The sequence below is a fragment of the Rattus norvegicus genome, chromosome 13 (genome assembly GCF_021556685.1).
Source record: "Rattus norvegicus strain SHRSP/BbbUtx chromosome 13, alternate assembly SHRSP_T2T, whole genome shotgun sequence".
NCBI lineage: Eukaryota > Metazoa > Chordata > Mammalia > Rodentia > Muridae > Rattus > Rattus norvegicus.
Window position 1 is genome coordinate 108,219,076 of NC_141546.1, and position 18,782 is coordinate 108,237,857.

The 18,782-nt window shown below is 41.8% G+C and overlaps 2 long non-coding RNA genes across 4 annotated transcripts in view; one reads left to right on the forward strand and one right to left on the reverse strand.

Moving 5' to 3' along the window:
- LOC102549557 (uncharacterized) overlaps nt 1–18,782 on the reverse strand; it is a 250,849-nt gene that overhangs the window by 49,675 nt on the left and 182,392 nt on the right. The window lies entirely within an intron of this gene.
- On the forward strand, nt 8,753–10,389 carry LOC134481548 (uncharacterized). Its single transcript, XR_015635826.1, has 2 exons — nt 8,753–8,812; nt 9,784–10,389. It is a non-coding gene; the product is annotated as an uncharacterized LOC134481548 (long non-coding RNA).

An 18,782-nucleotide genomic window follows, 5' to 3' on the forward strand; every position in this document is an offset into this window, starting at 1 on the left:
TTCCTGCTCCTGCTTCAATATATCTGCTTCCACCACTGCTGCCATAGCCCCTGGTGCTGCTGATAACAACAACAACAACAACAACAACAACAACAACAACAACAACAGTTCTATGATGTCTCCATACCATGACTCTTATTCTAGGATTCCTTGAGTTGCATTGTTCATGGTGTTTTATCAGGACAACAGAAAAGTAACTAATATGAAGATATGGGTCATGGCTGGGAGAAACATCCCTTCTGTACCCAGTTCCAAGGATCTTGGAGCTAAGAGAGATTGTTGGATACAGGCCTCAAGAACCCAGAAGCCAAGGAATTTCTATGCATGGTCCTTGGCTGCTGTCTTAGTTTTGGTTTAATTGCTGTGAAGAGACACCATGACAATGGCAACTCTTACAAAGGAAAACATTCCATTGGGACTGGCTTACAGTTTTAGAGTTTTAAAGTCCATTATTGCCATGGTAAGAAGCATGGTAGCATGCAGGTAGACATGGTGCTAGAGAAGGAGCTGAGAGTTCTACATCTTAATCCTCAGGCATCCAAAGGAGATTGTGTGTCAGACAGGGCATGGTTTGAGAATAGGAGACCTCAAAGCCTTCCCCTTACAGTAACATACTTCCTCCAACAAAGGCACCTCCTAATAGTGCCACTCCATATAGGGCCAAGCATTCAAACACACAAGTCTATGGGGTTATTCCTGTTCAAACTACCACAGCTCATTTGAACTAAAAAATGAGCCATACCTGCTCTAGTATTTCCCTGAAGTGCCACAACTCTCACCAGGACAGTATGACTCCAATCTCTTTAGGCTTCCAAGCAGACTTAGAAACAAGCTGTTGCTTTCCTTCAGTCTGCTCCAGGCTTGCCTGGCATGGTCCAGCTTCCTGACACCATCAGTTACCATAAGTCAGCATAGCATCACTCTTTCCATACCTAGATTCTCAGCAGGTCATGATGAAGGTGTTTTTTCTGGTTCTCCAGCAGCAGGTGCCCACAAGGAGCTGAGTGAAGCCCAAGAAACTGTGCCAGATATTGTCCCCCAGAGCAAAGTTGGAGTGAGATAGTTTGACATCGACTCTTCACTCCGTAGCCATCCTTTCTTAGCAGGGAATGCTGCGCTCTGGTTATGCTCCTCCACTCGTCTGTGCCTTCTAATCAATCATCTTTCTATCATCAGGTAACTGCAAAGAATGCCTCAGGATAGCGGACACTTCCCAGACAAGACACAGAAAATGGGTAACAGACTGGAAAGAAAGAGCCAATAGATCATATTTGGGATTCATTTGAAGTAATTCTGTTTTGGCTCCACTGCCAAGGAGAAGAGAAGTGTATGAAAGTTCTGTAAACCATGATGCACTAGTGAGCTGGCTGAAACCTGCTGACGGTATCAGAATACTCCATTTTTAATATCAGAAGAGATGAATGATGACAGACACTTTCCAAATTGTTAGTTCCAGTTTCTACCACCAAAGACAGGGTGAGTGGCTGTGGGCTTAGTGCCTGTGTTCAACCTGAAGACGCCAAGCTGAGCCAGGATGAGAACGTAATCACCAGCCCCCTGTACAGTAAATACCCTTATTAAGTTCCCTAAGCAATAAAAAAGGAAAGGTCCTGAGATAGGTCCAGCTGAATTAGGTACCATGCTTTAAAGTAATTGAACCTGTCCTAAACTCAGTCAAGAGATGCATGTCTTTCCAAGCATCTTCAATCCCTTCAATACTCCCTGTACCTTTGTCCCTACAAGAGGGAAAAGAGAATCTTCCTGAGATAATGACTATAAATTCCTACCTTCACTCATCTTTTGGATTTCTTCAGGCTTCTGTCATTGAGGCTCCTGTTACCAGTTATCACTGCTAGACCACATGCATACGTGGACTGCCCACCTAGTTACTGCATGCTGCCACATGCAGCTTATCAGTGCTAAATTCTGTTCTGACTATTCAATTCCAGATACTCTCGTACCCAATGTGGACCTCTGGCACACCAAGCTAGACCATAGATGGAGGTCTTGGCTTGACATCAGGTGTTTGACCAGTCTGACTCTCGGGTTCTACTGTCCATCCTCACCCAGATGCCACTGTAAATATGTTTCTATTGAACTTTCTCAGGCCGCATGACTACCATAGGTGCAAGAGAAAGATTGTGTGAGACAGGTCATGGAAGTGCTCATGGAAGGTAGTCAGTGCAGGGTAACCCAGTCAGCCTACCAGGAAGCCACTGCAATCCCAACCCAGGTCTTTTCTGGGGAGCTAATCAAATACCTCAGCCTCTGTTCCACTCTCACTACTTTCAGCAAGGCCACTCTTCTGCCTGTTCTGCTCTTCTCTGGAATGATGCTGTCCCTGGGAAGTTTTCTCCCTTACCACCTACCTGGGCTCCCACTAAGCACAAGTGACAGGGATCTAGTTGGTTAAATTTCCCTTCAAAATAAGGAGAAGAGGGTCATGACCAGTGGTTGACTGGTATTCCTGAAACTGCCCTCCAGGGTCACCACACATCTACATCAGGGGAGGAGCTGGGTCCAGTTCTACCCTGGGAACCTGACTACAACACAAATGCAGAATTTACCTCTAAATTTTATCCCAGAATGGGCTGAACATAAGTTCTTATGAAGTACCTGTTTTGTACTATGCTCTGTTCTGACCACAAGGAAAGAGCCATGAGGGCAACAAAGTCAAAAATCTGCCCCTAAGTAAAGCACAGATTGGCAAAGACAAGAAATGTGTAGTATGCTGGGCTGGGTGGGGCAGGTACTGCAACAGACAAGTAAAGATCAATGGGGGTGCTGGAAGCTTTGTTTTTTCTTCTTTTCCCCCCACCCAGATTAGAATGAGATGATCCAGGAAAAGTAACAAGGGACTCTTGAGAAGGGTGTGTGTGTGTGAGTAAAAATATGTCCAGAGAGTATTCCAGGTATAAGAACAGGCAAAAAACAAAGGAGGTAGATGTTGTCCATCCTTCCTAAAGGACAGATGAGTTACAAGGGCTCACAAAGTCAGTCACAATGAGTAAACTGGAACACACAGGATGTAAGTGAATATCTTCCCAGCACTTTCTTTCAAAAACAACCAGAGAGTGAAGTGGGGTTGAGGACAAGAAGAGAGCAAGTATGAATTACTTACTGGCATAATGCAAGTGATCCATGACTGTGGCTTAGGCCAAATGCAAGGTATCAGAACAGACTCGAAAAGTGTGTTGATTTTTAAAGTAGAGTCAGGGGATTTGGTAATGGCTTGAGTATGTGTGGGGTGGGGAAGAGAGAGAGAGAGAGAGAGAGAGAGAGAGAGAGAGAGAGAGAGAGAGAGAGGAGGATTCTCCTAACTTCCCCCAAGAGATCATATGGTGTCTAGGTACCTAAGGGGTCAGACTAGATGCTGGGTTTTTAGAAACTTAGCCCTTCCTCTACATAGAGACAGGCAGAACTTTCTTGGCCTCAGGCAAAGGGCAGGGATTAGGGGATAATTCACTAGACATAAACAACTTAAATGAGCAGGCCTAAAGGATTAGCCTCCTCCCAAAGTCCACAAAAGCTCTCCCTCCTTTGTAGGCTTCTGTTGGATTCCAGATGAGATCCTTGTGCCTGGCAAACTCTCAAAAGGAGCTCTTAGGTGTAGCTATTGAACACACTCCTATCCCCTCTTTACTCCTTCTGGGTGAGCTCAGGGCCCTGAGCTATTTATTTGTATTTTTTAAAAGCAGGGGAGTTTATGATCTTCCCTGCACGAGGAAGAAAATAGCCAGGTTTATTAAAGTACTCATAAAAGAGGCTCAGTTAATAAAACAGAGAGTTGGGGGAAACCAGGGAGCCACAGGCATGTGGAGTGGGACGCTTTAAGTCTTTTGAGCAGCCCCCCGTTTACCCCACTCTCTCCCTCTTCAGCTATCACCACACTATTTTCAGTTGCATCAGCGACTTTTCATCACATCTTTCTTTCTCACGGGTAGTTTTGAAACCTAATTTCAATCTGCTTGGATGAGAGACCAACCCTCGACTGTAGCCGGGCTTCCACAGCAATCTGGTGCTCTGTCCTGTCTACTTCAGCTTTGAGCTGCTAAATGACAGATGTTGGAGGGAGACTTCCCAGAGCTGCCTGGTAGATTCAGCTTTGTCAGCTCCACCCCAGAGAAACAGTGAAGTTGCCTCTAAGTGCTGAGATAAAATGAAAGGTTTGGGGAGTAATACCATGGTTTGAAATGGCTTCCCATCTCTTCTATTGTAACAGGAGATGCGTCCCTTTTCTTTGGAGAAGGATAGGCTATATACTAACTCATCCCAGCCTGCCCTTTACAGCATTCCACAGCCTCTTTCTCTTTCCCCTTCGTCCTCTGGTTTCTGTTATTCAATGAGATGGAATATGCAAGGCCTTTAAAAAGATAACCACCACCACACTCAACTGTAATACACCTTACAATAGAATGGGGACCTTACAATAGAATGGGGACCAGCAGGGCAGATGCAGCTGGGAGATGTGGCTTTTTCTCTGCCAAGCAAAGAATTTTACAAAGCATTTGGAAGAAGGGGAGGGAAGGGGAGATTCCTCAGATGTCTGAAGTGCTTGAGCAGCCATCAGCTGATACAGGTGAACACGTGCTGGGGCTGCAAAACCCCAGCCCCAAGCAAGAGCCCTTTCACTACACCAAAGGGAAGAAGGCAGCTGTTTGTGGGGAGGGAGGTAGGGAAATACTGCTATATTAAAAGGTAAATGATGGTTATCAGCAAGTAGGAATGGAATGTGAGGCGCTCAATTTCATTCTGTCTTAAGCTGGTGCACTGCTGATGTGGTTTATTAAACAGCTGTCAGAATCCCAGCCCCAGGCAGATGCAGCCAGTCAAGTGTGAAGAAGACATTCCAGTAGGGACGGGCATAGCAACTGGTTTCTCTGCAGGCTTCCCATCCCACAGATCCTGTTAGATGGAGACGGAAAAGGAAAGGAAAATTAAGGAGCCAAGGAACATGAAAAATCAGCCAAGAAAACAAGTGGATTAGGAGGAAGGTGTTCCTGTCAGGACCATTCGTTCCTTCCAGAACAGTTTAAAGGTATCTGGGCGGCGCGTAGCTGGCAGTGCTCTGCGCATGTGCACTATGAGCACAAAGGAAGATGGTGCTACCCTTACCTTTGAGAATTCAAGGCTAAAGTGACATTGAACTACTGGATGAGTGGTGTTGTGGTGTTGCCAGGATAAAACATGGAAGAATACAGAGAAAGTAGAGTGGGCAGATGGCTCACATCCTCCATTTCACAACCTAATCTCCAAAGTAATGGCATTAAGAAGTGGGGAATCAGGGGGAGGAAGAGAATATAAATTTTTCTACAAGCACAAGCTACCTGATACGTTATCAGATTCCAATTGATTAGACCTAAATGCATGTCCAACTGAGCAACTCTAAATGGACTCAATAGAATATGTATGTATGTATGTATGTATGTATGTATGTATGTATGTTTGTTTGTATATATGTATAGGTAACAATAATAAAGAAGAATAGGTCACAAATTAGGGGACACAGAAAGTTGGAGGGAGAGGGAGGGATACAGAATGATGTAAATACAGTATTTGTGAAATTCTCAAAAATTAGAAAATTATATAAATAAAACGAAAGAGAAACAGGATCTTTCAGGGAAATTTGTGTTTTGCCCACAAGGTCTTTTCCCTTGTGAATGGGACTAAGAACATTGTGAGAAAGGCTTCCTGTAGCGTTTGTCCTTCTCCATCCCTTCGCACCTAAAAACATGTAGCACTCTTTCCCTCTGCAGGTTACAGCACCAAGGCTCTGCTCTAAAGGTTACTCAGGCGCAGGTACTTACTTACAGCAAAGGACTCAGTGACAGATCAGCGTAAACCATTTCCAAATACTCAAAACTAGTAGTCTGAACCAACCTAGAAGAATGAAATACAGAAAGCTGTTCTTCCTCTCTCTGCTCAGAAAACCATGGAGAAGAAAGGCTACCCAATCCAAGCAGTTTTAGACCTTGCAAGCTTGGAGACAGAAGCAGGAGGGCCTGCGTCAGAATTCCTCTAACTAGCCTTTGTCTGACAGTTGTTTGTCATCCCCAGAACTCACACCCCTAAACACTCAAAATCTTTTTTGTCTTGTCACCTCCTTTGTCACATTTTGCTGCTCTATGTTGAAGATCCTGCACCATATGATATTAGAAATTATGTGCATTTTAGAGCAGTGCAGTGTTCCTCTGTCTCCTGTATTTTGATTAAATACACATAATAGATTTCTGGGCTCTTTTTTCATTAATATATTGTTTATTTGGGAGAATTTTATGTATTAAGATTTATGAAGGCGAAGGAAAATATGTTTCATCCCCTAGAAAGCTGTGTCACTTGTCATTTGTGTAGCTAGAGCATGTGATAGTAAGCGAGAATGGGTAGGAGGGAGCCTGATATGGTTCAAAGCTGAAACATTCCTCAGGCTCATGTTTAAACACTTGCCTCCTAGTTGATGACTCTGTGAAAGAAGGTTCTGGAAATTCTAGGGATGAGACTTAGATGGTGGTGATAGGCCACGCTCCTGCTGTATCCCTGGCTCCAGCCTCACTCTCTGATTTCTGACCTGCTGTGATATGAATACCTTCTTCTCTATTTCTACATCAGTCCTTTTCATTGGAAACATTTTAGGAAACATTTCCCTTAAAGATGCTTCAGGAATTACTCATCTGAAGGTTCCAGTGTACAAAACTTCAAACTGGTCTAGAGGACTTTCCTTCAAAAGAGGAATATTTTAAGTGTATTACACTTGCAAAGAACCGCTTAAGTATAGGAAGCGCTCAGAGACCTCTGCAACAGCAGTCTAAGGGCGCCTGGCTACTACTCAAGCTGGCAGCAAATCACTCAGGGTTAGTCTGGTAGGTATGCAGAATGCAGGGGTTATATGATCATGGAAATCTCTACTGGCAATAAAGAGAAATGTTTGTGAGGCCAGGCAAGATGTACCGGGGTCACATTATTCACAGGATGCTCCTGATCGAGACTGGCATGAAGCTGTAAGATTGATGCCCAAGTTGCAGTAGAGACTCCAGGATGTTCGAGATGCCAGAAACATGGGATACCGCCAAGGAAAACTTGGAGGCAGCCCAATAGATAGGCCATAGCAAATATGTGGGTGGGCTCCCTAAGCCATTGGCACCACGCATATCCTAGATGTTGAACATGGAGCTATAGGACCTCGAATTTTCCCTCCTGGCTTTCAGTCTTGCCTTCATCTCATCTCTTGCAATGGCAAAGTTTCCTTTGTGCCATTGTATTTTAGTAGTATGAAATTTTCTTTTTATTTTACAGTGAAAACATTGAGTCTCTTAACAGACTGAGATTGAGTCTCAGTAGAAAGTTTAGGCTCAGGCATTTTAATTTTAGATTCTAGATAATCTTAAAGTGATATTTAATGCAGTTTGCATTCTGAGATGCCCATGAGTCTTTAAGGGTTGAGTGGAACGTTATGGTTTGAATTAAAGTGCTTCTAACATTTTTTTAGAATGTTTGAGGCTCAGTTGGTGGTGCTATTTTGAGAGGCTTTGGGCACTGGGTGAGGTATGGTCTGGTTGGTAGCTCGGTGTGGCCTTTTGAAGGTTATGCCTGGTCTTTTCAATCCTTGTCAGGCTCTTTTGTCATTCTCTCCAGATCTACCATGATGTAAGCAGTCTCCTCCAATACCTCTGTCCCCACACATTAAGCTGTACTCCACACCTTGTCCATCATAATGGGCCAAAGCCCTCTGAAACTGTGAGTCAAAATAAATATTTCCTTCCTGGAGTTGTTTCTGCCCAGAGTTTTGTCAAACTAATGTGAAAGGTAACTATTAATACACCACATTTGGCCAAATCTGGGAAGATCCTAGAATTCTATCCAATGTCATTGAGATAACGTTCCAGCGACAAGGTGGATTCTTGAAGGTGACAAGCAATATGCTATCAGATAGGCATTGTAGATGAAGCCTACTGCTCCTGAAAGGTAAACTGATCCAGAGGAGACAAAACTAGACCCAGAAGAGGGTCAGTATACTTATTCAACAATAAAGGATGGTCACATTCCTTGCTGTAAGAGAGATGTGTCCTATCTTCATGGGTGTTCGCCAGCATGTACTCAGATTGCTAATCTAGAATATCCCTAAAAGGCATGTGTGTAATAGTCTTGTCCTCCCAAGTTTTCTCTTGGGATGTGGTAATGACTGTGAGAAGCAGGGTTGAGGGTAAGGTCTTCAGTTGACTCTGAATCAACCTTCAATGCAGACCAAGAGTCTTCAACTCTTTTTCTCTCTCTTTTGTGCTTATCCAGGATAAGCAGCTTTGCTCTCTGCAAACTTCCACCACAATGTGCTGCTTCACCATTGTGTTAGAAGGCAGCTCATATCTGGACAGATCACAACAGGCCAGCACAGTTCCAGGAAAAGAGGTCTATTGGGGGTTAGGGGGAGCAGGGAAGAGAAGAGGATGAAGAGGGCAAAGGAGGAAGAGAAGGGGCAAGAGGTTGGGGGTCTCTATTTTTATTTGAGCTGTGACATAATCGCTGGCACCACTATGCACTGGTGAGGCAACACACAGGTGAAGCACAGTAAGGTGCACACTGGGAATGTGTGGCAGTTGCCACGGCAACTGTTGTTGCCTAGGGATGACCTCATTGCTGGGTTGGGAGGTGATCATAAAGCCAGTTTCTGATGCCTACAACCATAGGCTCAAAAACAGCAGGGTCAGTTGATTATGACCTTGAAACCTCCTAGACTGTGAGCCAAATAAATGTTTCTCTTTATAAGTCAGTAGGTTCAGGTGTTTGTTAGAGTAAAGAGAAGATGAACAAAAGATAGCAGGTAAAGCAGCTGCCTAGGGAGGGTAGCAGGAGGAGCTTATGTAGTATGCAGACACTGTGTCCCAGGAAAGGCAGCAAAAGTAGTCTATATAGACAGCAGACACTTTATCCAGGATGGCCAGGGGTGGGGGAACCTACAAGGCTAGCAGACATTGTATCCCAGGGAGGGCAGCAAGTGGAGTCTACATGAACAGCAGACACTGTCCAGGGTAGGGAGCAGGAGGAGCTGGGATAGGGTCCGGGGATGAAGATAAAGTTGTGGGATTCGAATACACCTCAGCTTGTGACTACCCATCCACAGACTCAAGGACCACAAAGAGTCAGAGAAACTCCAAATGTACCCAATAGCCACGGGCAGAAAGCACATTGGAAGAATTTGGCTTTTACATTTAAGCTAGATAATAATTATCTCATTTTAACATTCCTTAAAATAGTATGGCTTTTACTTCCTTCCACAAGCAAGTTTAATAATTTCTTATGATACTGTGCTATTTAATTGTTAATTACATCATTATTTTATTATCCAGAAATGAGGAACACTTGGTGTGCCTTAACAGTTTTGAGTTCCGGAGGGGAAAGAAATTGGGTTGTTAACCTTTTTTTTTTTTTTAATAAAAAGTAAAATACCTTAAGCCAGCCCATTTTCTGCCTCATAGTGGTTTTTTTTCCCCTTTTCCAGCAAGTGCTGCATGATAAAGTAATTGTATAATTAGGAATAAATTTTGTTGTTAAAAGGTGTAAGTACTCTGTATTTCTTTAAATGTACTCAATTTGAACTAAGAAAAGAGGAATATAGGATAACCCTAATAAGTTTGGAACCCACAGTAGCCCAGTTGACAGCATTTCTACATCCTCACCCTCAATATTTCAGGAACTTTGCAGAATGCTGTGGGAGAAACTGGCTGTCTTGCTCTGCATGGCTAGTTTCAGCAATTCTCATTTATGTCCTCATTTATGTCCTTGTCTAAGCAGATAATGGAAGGATTGGATAAAAAGCTGATGAGCCTCAAAGATTCACCATGTTTTCTTTTTATGATGGCCTCAGTTGAGGAGACTTCGACTTTGCTGCTGTTTTGTTCCTGTGTCAATCATAGTCATGGCTGTAGTACACTGCAGCTTTTACACACTTGCTTAATAAATTAGCATTCTGTCCTGATTGAATCATTGGGTGGAAACATCAAATTTACATGTCAAGTAGAAGAGAGAAGAAGGGAGGAACTCAGAACATTGAGAAGAAAAGGCAACAACTTCAGTGTATTACAGTCGGCTGGGGAAACAAAAAGAATTTTCATTTTCATTCTAAATCAAGGATTGGTGAATAGGAATAATCCAAGTGGATGGAGAAAGCCTTCGCTCTTTTTGTAGGGCACTAACCTGTTAAGAAGTTTAGAAGGCCAATGGCTGTCCATTTGCCACAAGGATCGTTGGAAAGACCTTTCAGTCAGCTTGACATTTTTTGCATCTGAATAAAAGAAGCTTTATGCCTGAAGGATCCATCATTCTCAGGGGTATTGGGATGAGAAAATGACATAACAGATGTGAACACATTTCGAAAATAAAGGCAATATATAAATGTGAGAGAGTCTTCGTTTTTATTGCACATATCCATCTCACCCGCCATTTTCTGTCAGCATCGGCCCTATTAGCCCCATGCATTATAATAATCCATTATTGGCACAATCAGCCTTGGGTAGTAGCAGCTGGCCTTGACTATTAGAACAGAAATGGGTGAAAAATGTGATGGATGAAGTCTGTTTCTAAAGAAAGGAGACTGGTTATTGTGTGTTACCTTTCAGAACCAGTCTAGGTTCTGTCCAAGTCTGGGAATTCCTCCCAGAGAACCCAGGTCTCCATGAGGCCAGCTGGAGAAATCAAGCTTGATAGTCAATCTCCTAGTACTTAGATCAAGTCACATCACTTACTCACAAAAGTAATCTGTACAGACTGAGCTATGTACTATGGCAGTTGCTAAGTTGGTGGATGCTGGCATCTTTAAGTCCCAGATAATGACAATGGTTTTGTAGTAACACACAACAGAAATTTGCATTCAAATGGGTCCAAGTTGTTGCCATAAATATATATATAATCAGTAGATGCCCTTTGAATGCTAGAGAAAGAAAGAAGTAGAGTCCGAGTGAGCCAGCTTTCAGTGTCAGAGGGATCAAAACACAAGATTAGAGACAACCTACCTATCTTGGAGCCAAATGTCCTGGAAGTCCAGCCAAGAGTGTTCAAACATAACCAGAACTGTTGATTTACCTCTGGTCCTGATTCTGAACCAAATGACAGTCGTTAGTCTCAGAGTTTAGAGCATCCTGGGTTACTCAACACAAGCTGACCCTCATGAAAATAGATATGGAATTCTGAGTACTCAAGTGTCCCAGACAGTTTATGAAGCAAAAAGACTTAAAAATTGAGCAACTGATGTCACATATGCATTTTTGTGGTGTCATTTCTTTTCTTTTCTTTTTTTCTGGAGCTGGGGACCGAACCCAGGGCCTTGCGCTTGCTAGGCAAGTGCTCTACCACTGAGCTAAATCCCCAACCCCATTTCTTTTCTTTTAATTGTTTGTGCCACCTTTCTCCTTCACTCACCATTCTCTATCAAATCATCAAGAAATTGTAAAAACAAAAAATGAATACATTTTTTTAAAAAGTCTGTTTTTGGTATTTAGATTTCTTCCCCAAGAATTCTCTAAAAACAACCCTTGTTTACATTGAAGGAAATGGGATAATTTCTGCTCAGTCCTGTTGATAATCCTTACAGATTTGAATTCATCTAGATAAGGAGGAGGCAACTGATTTATTCTCAACTGACCTGAGTGCTTGTTACCAGAAGTGGGGTCTCCCATCCATATGACCTACATGTAGGTCATGTGTGAACAAAATGCACATCTGTTAGCTAGCCCAATGGTGTCCTTCATAGGTTGGCCAAGGCCTCATTTGAAGAGGATGAGAATTTCTGTACAACAACATACTGCCCCACTCCTATGCCTAGTCCTAAAACAAAAGTCTTGATAAGGAACACAAACTAGCATTTTAAGCTAATATCAGTCATGTTTTTTTATTCTTACATTACAAAACAAAACAAAACAAAACAAACTTTTTTTTAAAGAAGAGGATGGGCATGGAGAGGCAGAGTTTAGAGACATTGTAAATGAACTGTGTCCTCCCAAGAAGTATGAGGAAGAATAAGTGTAAGCTAGGGAGTAGGGGGTACACCATGCTCTGGTTCTCAAAGGATGTTGCCCTGTTTGGGGGCACCCAATTCAGAGGTCTCCTTTCACTGCCTTTGTCTTTTATAATCTGAAAAGGCTTGTACTAAACAAAGAGATGGATTTCTACTATATAGCTTTTAGGTAATTTAATAGTTTCATTTATTGAGTTTATTGATTGTTAATCCCAACACTTACAAATTCTTCTTGTGAATTGTTTTCTTTAATCCTTTCAAAGACTCTCATGAGATTCATAGCATCCCCATCTTCATTTTGGAGATGAGGAAACTGAGACTTAGAGGGATTTTGTAGATTGCTTGAAATTTTACAGTGCTTAAGTCATCATTACAGGATGAAACTTCAGGTTGCATTCTAGGGGGTAGAAGCAGGTCCCAAGAGCAGTGAATCTGGGGACTGAGACTCAGCCCTCTGCATCACCTAACTCCTATTCTATCAGATCTTTCTCACAGTTTTTAATGGCCTTACCTGAGTTTTCTGATAATATTTTTCAACTATTAGGATATTGTGTGCACGTGTTGATTCATTTCTGATGTTCTGGCTAAATATCTGATGCCTGGCCTATTCCATACAACACATATTTTGCAGTGTGTGCGTGTGTGTGTGTGTGTGTGTGTGTACACTTGTATTATGAGTATGGAGGGTCTTTCATTGATGACCTGAAACTCATTCTGCCAAGCTAGCTGGAAAACAAGTTTCAAGGATCTACCTCCTACCATTGAGATTGCAATCATGTCCTATCATCCCTGGATCCTTTTATTTTCCTTTGAGACAGGATCTTACTGTGTGGCTTTGAGTGGCCTGCCTCCCAATTGCTGGGGTTAAGATTTATGCCACCATGCCTGACTCATCCCTGGATCATTTTTACATGGGTACTGGAAATTGAACTCAGATCCTCATCCATGTGTAGTAAGCAGTAAGTATTTTACCTGTTGAGCAGTTCCCAACTCTTAAGAGCTTAGAAAATGTGTTTAGTAAGAGCTTTACATAATGGAGTACTACTCAGCTATTAAAAAAATGACTTCATGAAATTCTTAGGCAAATGGATGGAACCAGAAAATAATCATCCTGAATGAGGTGACCCAATCACAAAAGAACACACATGGTATGCACTCGATGATAAGTGGATATTAGTCCAAAAGCTCAGAATATTCAAGATACAATTCACAGACCACATGAAGCTCAAGAATAAGGAAGACCAAAGTGTACATGCTTCAATCCTTTTTAGAAGGGGAAATAAAATGCTCTCAGGAGGAAATATGGAGACAAGTGTGGAGCAGAGACTGAAGGAAAGGCCATCCAGAGACTGCCTGATCTGGGGATCCATTCATATACAGACACCAAACCCAGACAATATTGTGGATGCCATGAAGTGCATGTTGACAGGAGCCTAATATAGCTGTCTCCTGAGAGGCTCTGCCAGAGCCTGACAAATACAGAGGCAAATGCTCCTAAGCTAACCATTGGACTGAGAAGAGGGTCCCCAAAGGAAGAGTTAGAGAAAGGACTTAAAGAGCTGAAGGGGTTTGAAACCCTAGAGGAAGAACAACAATATCAACCAACCAGACACCTCCAGAGCTCCCAGGGACTAAACTACCAACCGAAGAGAACACATGGAGCGACCCATGGCTGGAGCCACATATGTAGCAGAGGATGGCCCTTGTATGAGAGGAAAGGCCCTTTGGGCCCTTTGTCCTGTGAAGGTTTGATGCCCCAGTGTAGGGGAATTCCAGGGCGGGGAGGCAGGAAAGAGTGGGTAGGTGAGTGGGTGAGCACCCTCAAAGAAGCAGGGGGAATGGGGATGGGATAGGGGTTTATGGAAGGGAAACCAGGGAAGAGGATAACATTTGAAATATAAATAAAGAAAAGGAAAAAAATGAGCTTGTATTTAGCTGCCCAGCACCACTACTTCTGGTCAAAGTGACCGGAGTTTGGCAGCAAACACATTCATGTGAGCTGGGTAGTTAGTACCCACAGAGAGGCTGCTGTTACACAGTCTCTATTTATTAAAGCCACATCATCCTCTTAGCCTTGAATTAAGAATTCTAACCCTGGTTTCTGTAACTGCTAATGCCAAGGAAATACCAGGGCTAAGCTGCAAAGAGCATTTGACAGGCCAAGGTCAGGCTGGTGGTCCCAGAGACTTACTAAAGTCCTCTTGGCTGGAACAAATACTCCTCTTAGCATGGTCCATCATTTTTATTTTTATTTTTTTTGACAATTTCTAAATGTGTATAGACACAACCTGCCTACCCTTTTATTCATGTATTCCCGCAGAGCATCTGATTTTCTGCATGGCAGGAGCTAGACCCGTATCCACCCTGTTCCCCATTTTAACACATTTCACGATTTGGTTGCTTTGGTTGCATTTCAAAATGACATATCTGATCAGTTCTTTAGTAATATTGATGTTTTGCCCTTTCAAATGTGTCATTTGATTTTCTGATGTTTTTCTCCATCTGCTTTGGTAACACTTTCATTTAGTGGCAGCTTTTTATTGGGTCCCTGCAGGTTTACAGAAAGGAATCTGACTTCAGGGTATTTTATTTTAAAATGTTTTTGCTCCAGTTTTTGCTCTTACGTACCCATATCTCTGCCTCCACCAACCTGCTTGCTTTCCTTCCCCCCTCCTGTCAGCTCACCTTCTCACCCTTGCCTCAAAACACTGAATAAATTCCTCACTTACAGGGCTTCAAACACTGGCCTTTCCCCCATCACATTTAAGTATTTCATTGTGTAAGGTCCATTGCCTTGCTTCAGCTGTTCCCTGTGGATTCAATCAAAGAGCAATTTTTAAAAGCAGGTATGGAGAGAGGGCTGATATTTTACATTTCTGACATGTTTTTATTGCCCTGGTTGAAGACATTTTCAAATAGGAGTTCCAAATTTTCTAAGGCATAAACAAAAGCCCAATACATTAAGTTCTTCTCTGGCTATTTGACTCTTCCTGCTTTCTCTCACCAGATCCAATGCACTGTCCTGATGTTCTTGGCAGATTAATTTCCACATTTCTGCTCTCTTAACCTCTTCCTCAAGTACAGTAAATGCAGATGTTAGAGAGTAGAGAGACTGACTGAAGGAAAACACACAACAATTCACTTCTTGTGAAATATCTGAAGAAAGCTGACAGGTGGAGTCAAGTAAAAACACAACTTAGATTTTGTTTATAATTGTGATCACAGATTGTCACAAAACCTTAGATAAAGAAAAAGACTCTATGAGCATCATTCTCAGGTGTGAAACACTCAGCAATATAAACTATCTTAACTCAAGAACATAAGATTTAAATAGTGCTGTGGTAGTAGATTTTGGTTGTCATCCTGATGGGCTTGAGAACTGTGGAACAAGTCTCAGGGTGTATTTGTGAGGGATTATCTAGATTAGATTAATTGAGGAAAGAAGACACACCCTGAGTGTTGGTGGCACCATTCTGTCACCTGGGAGTTCCAGGGTGAATAAGAGGAGGAAGTAAGCTGAACATCAGGATTCCCCTCTCTGCTTCCTGGTCTTGGATGCATTGTGCCCAGTTGTCTTACATCCCTGCAGCCATGGCCTTCCCACCATGATAGATTCTACTGAGTCAAAGCCAACCCTTTCTTCCTTGAGTTCCTTTTCTTAATTGTTTCATCACAGCAATGAGACAAGTGACTAAAACAAAGACACAGAGATATGAGTTACTATTGGTGTCTTGCTTGCTTCACTAGGAAGAATTTATAGAAATCATTAAGCCTCCATTCTGTCATCCCACATAATTGGGAGGCTGAGGCAGGAGAATCAAAAGTTGAAAAGTTGCTTAGGCTACAGTGAATTCAAGGCCAGCCCAGGCAACTTAATGAGAATGTCCCAAATACTTTTAAGAAAAGTCAAAAGAGGATTGTAATATTGCTCAATAGTAAAGTACTTACTTAGCATGCACGAAAACCCAGTCTTTGGGATTATAAAAAGAAAATGGAAGGGGGGAAGACAGAAAAAAAAGAAAAGCAAAACTATCTGTTTTCCATGGTGAAAAATGAGGAAATAGGTTTCAGGGGTCAGGTCTAGCATCAACGTCAGCCAAGATTGTCATTAGGTTGTTCAATTTTCTCTCTGACGAGTTTGTACTCCTGCTGCAGCCCCAATTGCTTGTGAAGAGGGCTAGTGTGTGAATTTTAGCCAATAGATGACAGTACATATGGAACTTCCCAATTTAATTCCATACCTAACAGAGAGAGAGAGAGAGAGAGAGAGAGAGAGAGAGAGAGAGAGAGAGAGAGAGAGAGACTATCTATATCCCATATATTCCATAGAAGGGTAAACAACATCTAGTGAGAAAGAGCGTGGTAGAAATGGAACTGCAGACAGATCTTGCCCTCCTGAGGAGCGGAATGGTGTGCTGTGAGCACAGAATGACAGCATTCTGGGGAAATAAGAAATACACAGGCTCAAATGTATAAAACTCAGCCTGTTTTATTAAGGAGATGATTAGCTCGTACACAACAGAAGAGAGAAAACAGTCTGATATCTGGGATGCTTCTTGGGGAATTAATGGTTGTATACTGCAGCTGCTGTGCTTACTGGATCTCCAGGGAGCTCAACCACGAAACCAGATGCCCTGAATGCCAGCTATGAAGCTGTATGAGGCAGCCTTTGTCCTACTGGGCTTCATCCAGTCTTGCTGTGATTCTATTCACCCTTTCTATGCTACAATCTTCTTCAGGACTGGAAATGCAAACCCTGTGCCTTTCTGACCATCGAGTAGCAGATGTATGTGATTTTTTTTAATTTGATAGTTATGGTCTCAAAGCTAAAATTTCCTTTGAACTTTAGAACAGACTTTGGGCTTGCCAGTTTTGAAAGATGCTGGAACTGTTAAAACCCCAAAGACCATGGAGATGGAGTAAATGTATTTGGCATTATGAAGTAGACATGGGCCTTTGCAGATTAGTGGCAGAATGTTATGATTTGCATATGTCTTCACAGGCTTACATGTGGGTCACAGGAGGTATTCCACAATCTTTTCCTATGTTCTCTACTCTACCGGGTCCTTCAGCAACAATCTTCTGCCTCACTATGGCCCAGAAACCACAGAACCATCTAAACATGGACTGAATCCTTTTTACACAATGAGCCCAAATAAAATTTTCCTCTATTAAAATTATTTCTCTCAGATATTTGTGGCAGTGATAAAAAGAGACAAAAACAAACAAAACTTGGTAACAGCCAGTGGTGTCATCTTTCTAGTTGGCTATGTCCTTAATTACAAATCTGAATTCATTTTTAACTTAGACTTCTTTTTTTTTTTAAATCTGGATATTCAATCTTTTGTAGTTTATTAAAGGCTAGTAAAGTATAGGAAGTTTTTAGTCCTTACTGTGCTCTATACAATACTACTCCAACTTTATTTTTCTCTTTTTTTGTGTGTGTATTTGTGTGTGTGTGTGTGTGTGTGTGTGTGTGTGTGTGTGTGTGTACCTCTGTGTGCAGGCCAGAGGTCAACATTGGGTGTCTTTTCACCTGGATTTTTGAGAGAGTCTCTACTTGAACCAAATCTTCTGTCTCAAGTGACCAGAAAGCCCCATGGGACCTGCCTGTCTTTGCCTTCCTAGTGATAGAGTTACCTGTGCATGCCACAGAACACAGTGTCTCATACTATGTAACAAGTATTTTCTAACTGAGATATCTTTCCAGCCTCATATTTTTCCTGTGTTCTTTTGTCTCTCACTGTCTCTCCTTACTTTCCAGCACTTAGATGGAAAGAGAAAACTATTTCCAACAAGTTGTTCTCTGACCTCCATGAATATGCATGCAAACATATATGAGCGTACACACACACAGACATACTCACATAAATTAATTAACTAATTAATGTAAAAATAATAGTCACAATAATAAAACTTCCTAAATGTCTTCACCAAGGATGAAATTTATTATATAAGGGAGTATTTTAAAAAAGAGGTCATAATAATTGTCTTATAGAAAGAAGGAAAACACATCTGAAATGGCAAGTCTATTTTCCTAATACAAAAAGAAAACCTTGGTCTTTATTACAGCCATATTCTGGGCCACTTAGGAAGCCTCTGCTTGAGGATCTCATCAGAGACTCTTCACGCTTCATCGCTTCTGTTCAGATCCCTCACACTGGAAAATAAAATCCCCCATTCAACTGAAAGGAAACTTGGCTAATTTCTCCCTACCAAGAGTCTTTGAAGTTCAAAGCATTTAGATTTCTCCACAGTATGTTGTGACATAAAATCTTTCTCCCAGCATTTTACAAACTGGAATTCTTTTAGATGATACTCCTCAACTCCAGAAAACAGTCTTCATAATGGTGCTTTTGAATGTGCATCAACAAGCCTCGATATATACCCGAGAACCAACAGAATCATCCAGAAAACACACTACATTGTACTCTACTGTTGGACTCTTTGAACTATATGGTTTTTCTCCAGCAATTTTCCTAAGATAAAGAATGAATGTTGTGTCTTTATGATGCCTATGGGATTAGGGAATAGCCAAATGATTGAGCTTTTTTATAACAGCCAAAGAAGATTTACATAGTTTTGATTTATTTTAATTACAAGTAAAGTGAAATCCTTTTATGGTCATTTGCTACTATTTGCTATCAGATTACTTGTATATGTTTTAAGTTTTTTTTTTAATTTTCATGTGTATGACTGTTCGTCTGAATGTATAATTATGGTAACATGTGTGCCTGTTGCCCTCAGAGGCCAGAAGAGGATGTTAAATCCTTGAAACAGA